This window comes from Octopus sinensis, linkage group LG15, assembly GCF_006345805.1.
Source record: "Octopus sinensis linkage group LG15, ASM634580v1, whole genome shotgun sequence".
NCBI lineage: Eukaryota > Metazoa > Mollusca > Cephalopoda > Octopoda > Octopodidae > Octopus > Octopus sinensis.
In genome coordinates this window covers 28,849,866-28,866,044 of record NC_043011.1, presented here as the reverse complement: position 1 = coordinate 28,866,044, position 16,179 = coordinate 28,849,866, and the positions used below count along the sequence as shown (strand labels likewise).

At 36.0% G+C, this 16,179-nt stretch overlaps 1 protein-coding gene across 2 annotated transcripts in view; it reads right to left on the bottom strand.

Annotated features, from left to right (window-relative positions):
• LOC115219986 (NAD(P)H-hydrate epimerase-like) overlaps positions 1-15,876 on the bottom strand; it is a 48,941-nt gene extending 33,065 nt beyond the window's left edge. For both annotated transcript variants that reach the window (XM_036509574.1, XM_029790287.2), the window contains exon 1: positions 15,753-15,876. The gene's annotated coding sequence lies outside the window, so the exon portion shown is untranslated. The remainder of the gene's footprint in view (positions 1-15,752) is intronic.
• Positions 15,877-16,179: the final 303 nt, after the last annotated feature.

The window sequence follows — 16,179 nt, the reverse complement described above, 5'->3', positions numbered from 1 at the left end:
ATCAGATCTTGTACTCTTGAGGCTTGAAAATTATAAACCATTTACTGAGGATAGTATCTTCCTTGGGAAGGAGTGTGACTTGGTGGTTATGTTGCATGGCTCATGATCTTAATGTCATAGGTTCAATTACTAGACTAGTTGGTACATTTTATCCTTGAGCAAGGCTCTCCAGTTCACTATATCCAAGTCAACTTAGCAGCAAAAGGAGTATCAGATGAGAGTTGATACAGCTCTTTCTGTCTCTCTTTCTTCTCCAGGTGTCTTAACCTGGATGTGAAAGATCAAAGGGTAGGAGAGCCATGTGGGTGTCTACATCTTTCTATGACAACAAAGGCACTTAAAATAATTAGACAAAGTATAGTACACTCCTTAATGAGTGACAACCTGGCCCTTTTCAATACAGACTTTATCACGAAATAATATGATCAAGTGATTTTCATGATATTGATTTGACAGCTGGCAGATGCACTTTTACAGCATACATCAGTATAGTTCAGTGAGTCAAAGTTTAGTTTTAAATTTACTTTTTACTTTGTTTAATATGCAGGAATTTAAGCAGCTGTATATTTTATATAGCAATCAGAATAAAACATACTTTTCTTCATATATCATTATATTAAAAAAAAAAAATTTAGAGCATATTAGACATAAGTAATAGATCTTTTCTGCAATTTCATTGGCCATACACACAAGTACATATTGTACATGAATGAATATGATATATAGCAAATATTAAATACGAAAGGAATAAATAATAGTATGAATCAGCAAAATTAATTTTAAAAAGTCTGCTAATAAGATGTCATGCCATAGGGAGTCATAAAACTGACATCTGAACATCACCACTTGTTATAGGGAAAAAAAATTTAATGTGTAGGAGAGACTGAGAAAATGGCTTTTTTCCTCTTTTAGTGCATTCTTGAAATCTATTTGTTTAATGCCATCCAAAGCATTAACATTTTAGCCCTCAGAAGATAGTCTTACTTGGAAACATTAGTATTCGTGTTTCCTCATGATCTTATCTGAATTTACAAATTATTCTATGCAGCCTCATGAGTGGATATAACAGCTGAATTTCATACAAATGATTATATAAATATGTATAATGTTAGAATACACATACACATGATCATATACATAGATAGAAGCGTATACAAACACAGACAATACACACACATACACACACATGTGCAGAAATGTCGAGCTTTATAATTTTAATATATCTCCCCCTTGATTTGATTTGTACATGCAAGGAACATATCATAAACAAACACATACAAATGGATGGAAGCACTCCGTTGGTTACGATGATGAGGGTTCCAGTTGATCCGAATCAACGGAACAGCCTGCTCGTGAAATTAACGTGTAAGTGGCTGAGTACTCCACAGACACGTGCACCCTTAACGTAGTTCTCGGGGATATTCAGCATGACACAGAGAGTAACAAGGCCAGCCCCTTGAAATACAGGTACAACAGAAACAAGAAGTAAGAGGGAGAGAAAGTTGTGGTGAAAGAGTACAGCAGGGATCACCACCATCCCCTGCTGGAGCCTCGTGGAGCTTTTAGGTGTTTTCGCTCAATAAACACTCACAACGCCCGGTCTGGGAATCGAAACCGCGATCCTATGACCGCAAGTCCGCTGCACTAACCACTGGGCCATTGCGCCTCAAACACATACAAATAACAAGTGCACAAACATACACATTATAATTAAATTACGTACACAAATAGGTGCAAGTGGGACCACGTGGTTAAAAAATTTGTTTCCTAACCACATTGTTTTAGGTTCAGTCTCACTGCATGATACCTTTGGCAAGTGTTTTCTATTATAGACCCATGCTCACCAAATACTTGTGAGTGGGATTTGGTAGATGGAAACTGAAAGGAATTCATTGTGTGTGTGTATAAAATTTCCAGGATTCAGGAGAATCATGTACTTATATAGTAAAGCACCAAAGCCAGGTCGATGATTGTGCTATCGTGTACAAACAGTATTTAAGGAGAAATTCTTAGTTACTAAAGTAAACACAGATTTGTACTCCAGTTGTGAAAGCATTCACAAATGGCAACTAAGCGCAGGAGTGGCTGTGTGGTAAGTAGCTTGCTTACCAACCACATGGTTCCGGGTTCAGTTCCACTGCGTGGCATCTTGGGCAAGTGTCTTCTGCTATAGCCTTGGGCCGACTAATGCCTTGTGAGTAGATTTGGTAGACGGAAACTGAATGTATATATATATGTATGTGTGTGTGTATATGTTTGTGTGTCTGTGTTTGTCCCCCCACCATCGCTTGACAACCGATGCTGGTGTGTTTACGTCCCGTCACATAGCGGTTCAGCAAAAAGAGACCGATAGAATAAGTACTTGGCTTACAAAGAATAAGTCCCGGGGTCGATTTGCTCGAGTAAAGGCGGTGCTCCAGCATGGCCGCAGTCAAATGACTGAAACAAGTGAAAGAGTAAAAGAGAGAGTATGTTCAAAACGTATAAATCTGACCTGTATTCACCTGATGAAAACGGTTTTTTGCATGATGTAACACTTTTGTTCATCAATAAAAAACACATCTAAAACAGCTGTAGTGAAATACAGTCCATTTTAACCCTTTCGTTACCATATTTATTTTGAGATGCTCTGTGTTTCTTTCAATTAATTTTAAATTAACAAAGAATTTAGTAAAATAACTTAGTTATCATTCAGCTGGTGTAAGGAACATAGTTGCGACTAAGGTTTGGTAGAAGATTTTAATTCAAAACTTATATGAAAACAAGACATTTGTACTACACAACCAGAGGCGGTTTCAGCTGGGTTGGAATTGAAAGGGTTAAGGGAAGACATTCAGTGAAAGTGAGTGGATCTGTGGAGCATGAAGAATTGGACTCTTCATGATGACAATGCATCCTGTCAGTGAGCTCTCTTCATTTGTGAGTTTCTCTCCAAAACCAACATGGTATCACTTCCACACCCACCCTATTCACCAGAATTAGCACCAGCAAACTTCCATCTCTTCCCCAAGAAGAAAATGCAGTTCAAAGGTTGCTGTTTCGACACCGTTGTCAAGATCAAGAGCAAATCACAGAAAATCCGCGACTCACAGAAAACGACTCCCAGGATGGATTCCAAAAGTGACAGGAATGCTGAGACTGGTGTATTGCTGTGCAAGGTGACTATTTCAAAGATGATTAGGTAGATAAGTTATTTTTTATTCAACATAACTAATCGTGGAACTTTTTGGTAGTACCTTGTATACTTTGCAACTTATTGATTTTTCTTTCACCTCTAATTGTATTTGCCTCTATTATTTTCCATTTTTTTCTATTTTTTCCTTTTTAACACCCTGCTGGTCTTCCCTTACTATCTATATTTACCTTATACCGAGACTTATTCCTCAGATTTTTCCTCATAAAAAATAAAAGCAACTTTTATTCAGAAATTTATCTAGGACTATAGTCTCACAGTTCCAGTACACCTTCTGTTCATAAACTTTCAATATTTTTTCCTATATAAACATGAAGGCAAAAAATTTTCTTTGATGGTTAAATAAGCCTTCAGACAAAGTTTCTCCTGTCAGTAAACACTCTGCTGGTATTCTTAAAATTTCTCAAAAGTAAAAACTGTAAATAAACATTTACATATAGGTGCAGAGTGGCTGTGTGGTAAGTAGCTTGCTTACCAACCACATGGTTCCGAGTTCAGTCCCACTGCATGGCACCTTGGGCAAGTATCTTCTACTATAGCCTTGAGCCGACCAAAGCCTTGTGAGTGGATTTGGTAGACAGAAACTGAAAGAAGCCCGTCGTATATATGTATATGTGTATATATATGTGTGTATGTTTGTGTGTCTGTGTTTGTCCCCCCAGCATCGCTTGACAACCGATGCTGGTGTGTTTACATCCCCGTAACTTAGCAGTTCGGCAAAAGAGACTGATAGAATAATTACTAGGCTTACAAGAATAAGTCCTGGGGCCGATTTGCTTGACTAAAAGCAGTGCTCCAGCATGGCTGCAGTCAAACGACTGAAATAAGTAAAAGAGTATACAAGTACATATTCATATCTACATTAGTGTGTTGTTCATCATCATCATCATCATCGTCGTCGTCATCGTCATCATCATAATCATCATCATCATCATCATCATCATCATCATCATCATCATCATCATCATAATCATCATCATCATTCAAAGTCCATTTTCCATGCTGGCATGGGCTTGATGTTTTGACAGAAGCTGGTGAGCCAGAAGACTACGCCAAGATTTGCTGTTTGTTTTAATGTAGTTTTGACAGCTGGATGCCCTTTCTATAATCAAGTTTATGTAGTAGAGGTGGAACACGACTGTTACCACTACTCCATAAACCTGATGATTACATAATGCATGAAAGTTTGAGTTTTATCACAATAAATATATAATATTCTATTACAATATTGTGAAATTGTAAAAATTGTAAATAATGAAAACGTGAAAATAAGACAAGGTTGGAAGTTTATTGATTAATATATATATATATATATATATATATATATATATATATATATGATAAATCTCAGAGCGAGTTATAAACAGTAGCGGTAACACATCGTGACGCATATTTGCCATTTGAATATGGCTAACCCCTAAGGGTGGATGCTACTGTAGTTTGTAGCCCCAGGAAGATATCTCCTCCAGCTGGCTATAGACACAATATCTGTGTCCTCTCAGTATCTGTGTCCTCTCAGTATCTGTGTTCTCTTCACAAATACTCTTCACAATACTCTTCACAAATACTGAGAGGACACAGATAGTGTGTCTATAGCCAGCTGGAGGAGATATCTTCCTGGGGCTACAAACTACAGTAGCATCCACCCTTAGAGGTTAGCCATATTCAAATGGCAAATATGCGTCACGATATATATATATATACATATATATATATATCTGGTCTCCATGCTGATGGCACGTAAAGACACCATTTGAGCGTGATCGTTTCCTGCGTCACCTTACTAGCACCTGTGCTGGTGACATGTGTAAAAAACATTCGAGCGAGGTCATTGTCAGTGCCGCTGGACTGGCTCCTGTGCAGGTGGCACATAAAAAGCACGATTTGAGTGTGGCCGTTGCCAATAGCACCTACTGGCCCTCGTGCCAGTGGCACGTAAAAGCACCCACTACACACTTGGAGTGGTTGGCGTTAGGAAGAGCATCCAGCTGTAGAAACTCTGCCAGATCAGACTAGTCTAGTGTAGCCATCTGGTTGCCAGACCTCAGTCAAATCGTCCAGCCCATGCTAGCATGGAAAGCAGACGTTAAATGATGATGATGATGATGATGATATTAACAGAATGATATAAAAATCCAAGGCTGTGAAAGATTTAAGACCTATTTATAAATGTTTGGAAATCTTTCACAGCCTTGGATTTTTATCTCATTCTGTCAATTTTTATATATATACGCATGCTGGTATATGACCTACGTTGGACTCCTCATTCGCATAATCACCAAACCTGGAGCTTAACTATAGTCTGTCTATAGCACTTACTCAGCTTTACTCGATACCTTTGGGTCTTCTTGACACCATTACCTCATATATATATATATATATATATATACATACATGCACACACACACATACATATGCATACACACACACACACACATATATATATATTTATATTTATATTTATATACGTACATATATTTATCTATACATACCCCCCACACACATACATATATATATATATATATATATATATATATATATATATATATACACAAAATACGAAATAGAGGAGGATATAGCATCACATGATGTTGGAAGACAACTGGAGTTTCCTACGGGACAACCTGTTGAGGGCTACTGAGCAGATTTGGGGATGGTGGAAAGTCCCCTCTCGACCCAAGGTAATGTGGTGGTGGAACAATGTAGTTGACAGGGCCATTAGGGAAAAGAAACATACTTGGAAGTATTGGAAGAACGGTGGTAGCAGAGAATTGTATCAGATTGCCTGAAGGGAAGCTAGGAGACAAGTTTACTTAGCTAGAGGGGCAGCAAATAAGAAAAAATTTGCCAATGTTCTGCATCATGAGGACCAAAGACTTGAAGTATTTTGTTTTGCAAGACAGTGTGTGAGAGAGAATCGCGATGTCATAGGGGAGAAATGTGTCTGCATGGCTCACCTGCATTTAATGAGGCTGCAAAGAGAGAGACTTGGATATGCTACTATGAAAGGTTGCTAAATAAAGAGAATGAATGGGAGAAAGAGAGTTTGCTGAATGTTGACCCAACAGAGGTACCAGCTATCCAAATAGACAGTACCTTGGTAGATAAAGCAATTAAGGCTATAAAGACAGGGAAAGTCCCTGGCCCATAGGAGAATTCTCTTGTATACACCATTAAAGAGCGTGTTTATTGTTGCAAACATTTACTCTTTTACTTGTTTCAGTCATTTGACTGCGGCCATGCTGGAGCACCGCCTTTAGTCGAGCAAATCGACCCCGGGACTTATTCTTTGTAAGCCCAGTACTTATTCTATCGGTCTCTTTTGCCGAACCGCTAAGTGACGGGGACGTAAACACACCAGCATCGGTTGTCAAGCAATGCTAGGGGGACAAACACAGACACACAAACATATACACACACACTTATATATATATACATATATATGACAGGCTTATTTCAGTTTCCATCTACCAAATCCACTCACAAGGCATTGGTCGGCCCGGGGCTATAGCAGAAGACACTTGCCCAAGATGCCACGCAGTGGGACTGAACCCGGAACCATGTGGTTGGTTAGCAAGCTACTTACCACACAGCCACTCCTGCACCTATACCTTTAGTTCCTATAAGTAGTTTCTACCAATCTATAAAATTTGACTTTTGACTGTCTTCTTACATTTCATTTTTGCTACATATATTTATTTACATGCCTTTAAGCTTTATTTTCATTCATTTCACTTATTTTCACTTTATTTTCACACTATATTTCTCCACTCTTAATTTTCTGTTAATTTCTTTCTTTCTCCTCCTTCTGTTTCTCTAAATTACCTTTGACGTTAAATATATTAATGGCTTTTTTTAAAAAATAACTTGCCAGCGTTCCCTTCATCATATACGTGGTAATCACATTCAGTTAAAATGGCTTATTGATGTGTTTTGTTTCTCTTTTCTCCCTAACGAGATGATTACACTGTTTTATATCATTTTATTCCCTCAGGAATCATACCAATTTTTTCTTCAAAACATAGGAAGTATAAAGATTTGAATAACATCTGTGTTTAACTCCATTTCTTAATTTATCTATGTTATACAAAAGGATTTTACTAAACCCTGTAACATCTACCTTTATAAGTAGACTGTAACATCCTTGGCGCTTATGTGAATTTTTGCTACCCTGGTAACTATTTATTTATTTTTCCATGTTATTTGTACACATTGAAAAAACACATACATTTATACACACACGCACACACACATATGTATGAAATCTGTATGTGCATAGGTGCAGGAGTGGCTGTGTGGTAAGTAGCTTGCTAACCAACCACATGGTTCCAGGTTCAGTCCCACTGTGTGGCATCTTGGGCAAGTGTCTTCTGCTATAGCCCCGGGCCGACCAATGCCTTGTGAGTGGATTTGGTAGACGGAAACTGAAAGAAGCCTGTCGTATATATATATATATATATATATGTATGTGTGAGTGTGTTTGTGTGTCTGTGTTTGTCCCCCTAGCATTGCTTGACAACCGATGCTGGTGTATTTACGTCCCTGTCACTTAGCGGTTCGGCAAAAGAGACAGATAGAATAAGTACTGGGCTTACAAAGAATAAGTCCCGGGGTCGATTTGCTCAACTAAAGGCGGTGCTCCAGCATGGCCGCAGTCAAATGACTGAAACAAGTAAAAGAGAGTAAAAGAGTCCGTGTGCTTATATTAGTGTGTTTTGAACAAGATTAGAGCTACTACAAGCTTTGGCCAATATAAATATCTCATGTAGTCTAAATGACGCTTCTTAGTATGTTTATTTTCATCTTTGCTTTCGAGATTTCATTAAAAAGTCATCTGTTATTAGAAATATAAATCTTAGCAAGTCAAATATATCATTATATGTATATATGTATGTATGTATATTATGTATTGTATACATATGTTATATATATAAATATATGTGTGTGTGTGTGACATGTTATATTTTACACACACACACACATATACATTATAAATATATTATCTAATATATTATCTATATTATTATATTATAATGTTATCTGTGTACACACACACACATACATACATATACATACATACATATATATATATATATATATATATATATAGAGAGAGAGAGAGAGAGAGAGAGAGAGGAAGAAGAGATAGATAGGTAGATATATAGATAGATAAATAGATAGATATACAAATAGAGAGACAGACAAATGGACTGATTCTGTAAATTTCTTCTACCATGTTCTCAATAAGGAATTATGGACTTCATGAATCATCAGCTTTTTTGTCATCCCAAAATCAGGAAAAACAATACACTTTGCAAATCTCTTCTGTCTTTTTTTTGCCCAATAATAATCTATTACTGTCTTTGTAATTATAAAGCATTGTATTTTTTGTACTTGGTGTTTATATAAGCTTTTTTACTTGTCTATTTAAGTTTTTTATTATTCGTATTTAGACTTTTTATTTATGTGTTAGTTGTCATATAGCTTTTTTGACTCTGATATCAGTTGCTGTATACTCTTTTACTCTTTTACTTGTTTCAGTCATTTGACTGTGGCCATCCTGGAGCACCACCTTTAGTTGAGCAAATCAACCCCAGGACTTATTCTTTGTAAGCCTTGTACTTATTCTCTTGGTCCCTTTTGCCAAACTGCTAAGTTACGGGGATGTAAACATGCCAGCATCGGTTGTCCAAGCAATGTTGGAGGGGGGAGGACAAACACAGACACACAAACACACACACACACATATATATACATATACATATATACAATGGGCTTCTTTCAGTTTCCGTCTACCAAATCCACTCACAAGGTTTTGGTTGGCCCAAGGCTATAGTAGAAGACACTTGCCCAAGGTGGGACTGAACCTGGAACCATGTAGTTGGTAAGCAGTGGGACTGAACCTGGAACCATGTAGTTGGTAAGCAAGCTACTTACCATGTTATGTTAAAGTAGTGTTAAAGCTATGGAAAAATTGCTTTGGCACTAATTTGTAAATATCATTTTACATTCCAAGTTCAAATCCTGCTGAAGTCATCTTACCTTTTTATCCTTTTGAGTTTGGTAATAAAGCTAGCTTACCAACTTAATAATAACAATAATAATGGCTTTCATGGCTTCTGATCTTTACTGATTGGAAGTATTATCATGTACATGTTTTGTCTTGGTATAAAAGATGGGTTACAGCAAATATTCTGCTCGATACCACAGATTTGCTTGTCAGTTGCTTGACCTTAAACCAGTTGAACAGGTCTCTTGGTGGCTGACAGTATGTGCACCTCTGATCATGAGTAGAAATAGTGGGGGAACATCATGTGCTGAGAGGAATTCTTTGGGGTTTGAATAATTCACCTTTGGAAATATGGGTGTTTCATTCAACATCCTTAAACAACCCTTATTCAGGGACCTTTTGAGCGGGATGGGCTACTGGGCCACATCTGCAAGGTCATGCACTGTTTATTTTGATTTGAGCTCATCATGTTGTGCACATATGGTTGTGATGCATGTTCCTGGTGTACCCTTATCAGACGGGTAGTCATGATGGGTATACTGGGCTTCATATATTTTACTCCAGTGTCACTTTGATGGCATGCACCACTCTCTCACTCAATAATAATAATAATAATAATAATAATAATAATAATAATAATAATAAAGTTTGGTAATATAAAGCATTAATCAACTAGTTGCATCAATAGTATTGACTAACCTTCTCCTCTTAAATTAGTAGAATCATTAGAGCATGCATGGGCAACCTTTTTCTAGGAAGCAAGCGTCATGAGACATGGCTCATCATCAGGCAGGTTTGACTACTTTTTAGAATGTCCCATGGGCCACATATTGCCCACCACTGCATTAGGATATCGAACAACATGTCTGACTATGTTACTTCTAACCCCTTACATTTCAAGTTCAAATTCTCCAGTGATCAACTTTGCCTTTTAACTCTCTCTGGGTTCCATAAGATAAATCACCAGTCAAGTACAAGTGTTGCTATAAGTGACTATATCAGTGGTTCTAACTGGGATCCATATGAACCCTGGGGTTCCATATGAGATTTTGGAGGGTCCTTGCAAGCAAAATAGTAAATTGGGGACCCACAATAATTTATTAAGAGTACATGACAAAATTTTGTTTCGGATGTATTTATTGGAAGAAACAGCTAGATTTCTTTCTCTAATGTTTTACTTAGTTCCACCTACACAAATTAATGTGTGGAATACAAATTAGGAATTTTGACAGACATATTTATAAATCTAGTTTTTTAACACCAAATGTCTACGGGGGGTCCATGACAATAGAGCAACGATCAGAGGAGTCCATAAACGAAAAATGATCAAGAACCATTGAATTATATCCTTCACAGAAATTTCTGGCCTTCTGCCTGTGTAAGAAATTAGCATTAGTTGTTACTAATGCTTTTTAGTTTCTTGTATAAACTGTTTGTATGGCTATTTAATTTTTTCCAATGGTAAAAGGCTTTTAGTTGGTTTATTGCTATTACTGTTGCAGACAACCAGGTTTTCTCTGTTACTCACTTAGTATTTATGGTTTATTTTTACTTTTATTATTTTAATTGGTACTTATATGTTTTTTTTTTACTATTTTTTTTTACATTCTTTATAGGCAAAGGTGTGGCTGTGTGGTAAGAAGCTTGCTTCCTAACCACATGGTTCTGGATTAAATAAAACTTTGTGAGTGGGTTTGGTAGACAGAAACTGGAAGAAGCCATTGTACGTATGTACATACATACATACACATACATACATACATACATACATACATATACATATATATATATATCAGAGTAAGCACATAAATGTGAAACAAGATGGAAAAAAGTACACAAATACCAAAGGTAGAGTAATATGGTTTATCGAAAAGTAGCTGTTTTTCAATAAAGTATATATATATGTGTGTGTTATTTAGAGATAGCAGTCCCCATCATCACACTATATAACAGAATTATATATATATATATATATATATATATATATATATGCATGTGTGTGTGTGTGTGTGCATTTGTGTGTATGGGTGTGTATTCATGTTTGTCTCCTATAACCACTTGATGGCCAGTGTTGGTGTGTTTGTGCTCTGATAACTTAGCTGTTCGACAAAAGAGACTGATAGATTAATACCAGGCTGAAGAAAAAATAAGTACTGACTAAAAATTCTTCAAGTCTGTACCTCAGCATGGCCACAGTCTAATGACTGAAACAAGTAAAACATAAAAGACAGCATTTTACATTTCTTGCTAACTTTTCATGGGTTAAGAGATATATCTTGATAAATGGTCAAAAAATGTTATGATGGCCTTGAACTAAATAACTATGAGTAAACCACACACCAATAGAAGAACCACTATATTTTTCTTGGTCTGTTAGAAATAGCAGTCATACATTCCTGAAATCACATTCTAATGTCTACAAAAAAATAATAATAAAAAAAAAAAATCAGAAATGCATTTAGTTGATTGTAGAGGGTGGTCACAACTGGAATGTCTCTCAGCATAAATCTGCTCAGACAGGACTGGGCTGGCTTATAGCTTAGAAATGTAAGTGATTCCGATTCCTTTATTTTGTTTTACTAACATTTTTAGACAATAATTAAATTTCTATCAACACAATTCAAAGAGCGTTAAGAAAAAAAAATAGAAATAATGGTGGTGAGGAAAAGACAATATGATGATGATGATGATGATGATCATAATCATCATCATTTAACATCTGCTTTCCATGCTGGCATGGAATAGACAGTTTGACCGGAACTTGTAAAAACGCCAGAGAGCTGCACCAGGTTCCAGATTTAGCTTGATTTCTATGGCTGGACGCCCTTCCTAATGCCAACCACTCCAAGAGTGTAATGAATATTTTCTACATGCCACCGGCACAGACATACCCATAATATTATTTTGATAATTTTGTTAAGTATGGTAGATTACTTTAGATTACTTTAAATTCAACAGAAACTTTTAGAAATCCATATTTTTTTTATGTAGCTGAACATTTCTGCATGTCTGAATATTAACTTAACTGGCACTCTGTTGATTATAATGATGATGAGTGTTCCGGTTGATCTTATAAATGGAACAGCCAGCTCATGAAATTATCATGCAGGCAGCTGTGCATGTCACAAACGCATGTACCCTTAATGTAGTTGTCAGAGAGGTTCAGTGTGAGACACAATGTGACAATGTTGGCCTTTTAAAATATATGTGCAACCCATTTTTGCCAACTGTGTGAACTGGAGGAATATGAAATAAAGTGTTTTGCAGAAGCACACAATGTGCTACCTGGAATTGAACTCATAACCTCAGGATCATGAGCTGAAAACCCAAACCATAAAGCCATGTGCCTTCATAGGTATTGAGTAGATAATAATAATAATAATAATAATAATAATAATAATAATAATAATAATAATAATAACAACAATAATAATAATAATAACAACAACAACAACAACAACAATAATAATAATAATAATAATAATAATAATAATAATAATAATAATAATAATAATAATAATAATAATAATAATAATAATAATAATAATAATTGCCCTGATGCAGTACCAGGCAGTGGCTCTCATGGCTTCTGATCTTAACTGATTGGAAGTGTTATCATGTACATTGTTTTGTCTTGGTATAAAAGATGGGCTACAGCAAATATTCTGCTCAATACCACAGATTTGCTTGTCAGTTGTTTGACCATAACCAGTTGAGCATGTCCCTTAGTGCTGACGATATGTGCATCTCTGATCACGAGCAGAAGTAGTGGGGGAGCATCATAGCCATGTGTTGAGAGGGATTCTTTGGGGTTTGAATAGTTCACCTCTGGAAACATGGGTGGTTCTTTCAACATCCTTAAACAACCCTTATTCAGGGACCGTTTGAGCGGGATGGGCTACTCAATCTGAAAAAATTCTAACTGGGCCCCACCTGCAAGGTCATGTGCTGTTTACCTTGATATGAGATCACCATGTCGCGCACATATGGTTGTGATGCATGTGCCTGGTGTACCTTTATCAGACGGGTAGTCATGATGGGTATATTGGGCTTCGTATATTTTACCCCAGTGTCACTTTGATGGCATGAACTGCTCTCTCACTCAATAATAATAATAATAATAATAATAATACTAGTGATAATAGTAATAATTTCTCTTTAAGTTTAGCACAAGGCCTGTAATTTCAGGGAAAGAGGATTATTGATTATATTGACCCAGTATTTGACTGATACTTAAGTTTATTGATCCTAGAAGGATTAATTTGTAGGATTTGAATGCAGAATAGAAAGAGCCAGAAGAAATGCTGCTAAACGTTTTATCCAACATGCTAAGGATTCTGCCAGTTCATCACCTTCATACATCTTATAATAATAATAATAATAATAATAATAATAATAATAATAATAATAATAATAATAATAATAATAATAATAATAATAATAATAATAATAATAATAATAATAATAATGATAATGCAGTACCAGGCAGTGGCTCTTGTGGCTTCTGATCTTAACTGGTTGGAAGTGTTATCATGTACATTGTTTTGTCTTGGTATAAAAGATGGGCTACAGCAAATATTCTGCTCAATACCACAGATTTTCTTGTTAGTTGTTTGACTTAACCAGTTGAGCATGTCTCTTAGTGGCTGATGATATGTGCATCTCTGATCACAAGCAGAAGTAGTGGGGGAGCATCATAGCTGTGTGTTGAAAGGAATTCTTGGAGGTTTGGATAATTCAGCTTTGGAAACATGGGTGGTTCGTTCAACATCCTTAAACAACCCTTATTCAAGGACCTTTTGAGTGGGATGGGCAACTCGACCAGAAGAAAATTCTAACTGGGCCCCACCTGCAAGGTTATGCGCTGTTTATCTTGATATGAGATCACTGTGTTGCACACATAACTTTGTGATGCATGTGCCTGGTGTACCCTTATCAGACGGGTAGTCATGATGAGTATACTGGGATTTGTATATTTTACCCCAGTGTCACTTTGATGGAATGCACTGCTCTCTCACTCAATAATAATGATAATAATAATAATAATAATAATAAATAATAATAATAATAATAATAATAATAATTACCCTTTCTACTATAGACACAAAACTGCAAATTTTGGTGGAAGGAGATAATTGATTACATTGACCCTAGCACTCAACTGTATTTATGTTATTGATCCTGAAAGGATGAAAGGCAAAGATGATCTTGGTGAGCAAGAATTAAAACTGCTAAGCGTTTTGTCTGATCTGCTAATGATTCTGTCAGTTTTCCACTTTAAGTAACAAGCTTATTGTATATAGAGCTTATTCCACTGACATATGGTGGTTATTGTGTTGGGTGTGTTGCTACAGCCAATGCCACCAAATTTCAAAGTTTTCTGTTGAGATTTGTGATTAAATTAATGAATGAGGTCAATATTTATAATGAATTTGCCATTTTCGATTGGTGTGCACTGCATACCTAGCACACCCGGAATATAAGCCCCTGGCTCAGTCATACAACAACTTGTCAAGAAAGAGTTAAAAAAAAGGTGAAAAGAGGCAACAAAAAGTGATAAGTCCAGTAAATAAAAACAGCAAATACAGCTCAAAGTACATATATGGTACTCATAGTAAAACACAAGAAAACGAAGAAGTATGAAAAAAGTCATAAAGAAGAACGAAGGTGTATAGACACAACAGGAACAGTGTTGGTGAATTTTGGAAAGCATGGAATTTTGTGAAGGATGTAGTGTCCTGACAGTTAACAACTGGCATGGGTTGTTTATTCCATGCTTTGGCAATTCTGAGCATGAAAAATAAAAGTTCCCAAAAATTATGGGCGGTGTGCTGTTTACCAATTTTGTAAGTGCTGTCCATTAGTGATAGAAATGTTGGCATGGATATGTTTGTTAGAGAGAGAGAGAGTGGTGGGAAAGAGGGAAGCAGGAGGGAAAGGGCAAAGGAAAACAAGAGAAAGGGGTGAGAGAGCACCTGTGTATATAAGTATGTTGTTTCATATTTCTGTATGTATTAATTCATATATTTTTGTGATTTTGTGAATTTGTTATTGTGTGTGTGTATGTGTGTGTGCGTGTGTGTGCGTGTGTGTGCGTGTGTGTGTGCGTGTGTGTGTGTGTGTATGCATGTATAGTAATAATAGCAGAGAAAAATACACACATATACACACATGCACAGTACCTCAAAAACAACAGTACTATAAATATGCTAACTCACATACACACACACATGCACACACACACACGCACACACACACACACATGCACACAAACATGCACACACATACACACTCACACACACACACACACATGCAAACAGTACCATAAAGCGAACACAATATCATAAAACACACACATGCAGTCCTACAAAATTAACACCAGCAAACATACACACACACACACACACACACACACTCACGCACATGCACATCTTGTAGAGTAGTAAAACAACAACAACGGCAACAGCAGCAACAACAATAACAGAAACAAATTGCAAGAATCTAAACATATTTGAGAATCTGTCTGAATCAATATGAGAAATGCTTCACCTGTGTAATGGCCACAGCACAGCTATATCCTGCCAACTCTAATAGTTGTGGAACATTGAAAGCATATTCTGTTAGCAGCTCATCCTCTATCTTAACGGCCTCTTCCTGACTGTAATGAAACAGAAGATAATAATAATAATAATAATAATAATAATAATAATAATAATGATGATGATAATAATAATAATAATAATAATAAAATAAAGGTGGTGATGATAATGATAATAATAATAACAACAATAATAATAATAATAATAATAATAATGATGATGATAATAATAATAATAATAATAATAAAATAAAGGTGATGATAATGATAATAACAACAACAATAATAATAATGATGATGATGATGATGATGATGATGAAGGCAATTACATACATCGTCATTAAAGTAAAATAAATATGAAATGTTATGACAAGATGT